The following is a 488-nucleotide window of genomic DNA, read 5'->3' as shown; positions in this document are numbered from 1 at the left end:
ACACTTCAAACATTTGAGATACCTTAAGTACAACAGGCAATAAATTAGGTTGATGTTTTGGAGAATGAGGACAAATTGTGCACAGCAGCAATGACAACTTCACCTGCAACTGTGTGAACATCTTCTGACCAAGGACAGAATTAACTAAACACCAACCAATGAGAACAACCTTCCTAAAATTCAGGAAGCAATGCCAAGGTGTTCAATTCTACACAAGTTCCCTCTCAAAATGAAAAATATTTATAAATGAGTGGTTTGGACTTGCAATCAAAATTTCAATCAATAACTGACAAATAAAAAGCAGGTTCAACTGCAGAAACAGCAGGAAATAGATTAAAACTATTTAATTTTTAGCATCTACTTGAGTTTCAAACTTTAAAAGTGCAACAAGCTGTAAACTTGCGATGATACCCACCATGATTTGTCTGCAGTGTGCAAATACAATGCATCTGATGGTACGAGAAAAAAAATGTTGAGAGTCTCGAAGA

This window comes from Chiloscyllium plagiosum, unplaced genomic scaffold (genome assembly GCF_037043375.1).
Source record: "Chiloscyllium plagiosum isolate Xiang-an unplaced genomic scaffold, Cpla_swu_hap1 HiC_scaffold_8, whole genome shotgun sequence".
NCBI lineage: Eukaryota > Metazoa > Chordata > Chondrichthyes > Orectolobiformes > Hemiscylliidae > Chiloscyllium > Chiloscyllium plagiosum.
The sequence above is the reverse complement of the archived record's forward strand: the minus strand, read 5'-3'. Positions refer to the sequence as shown.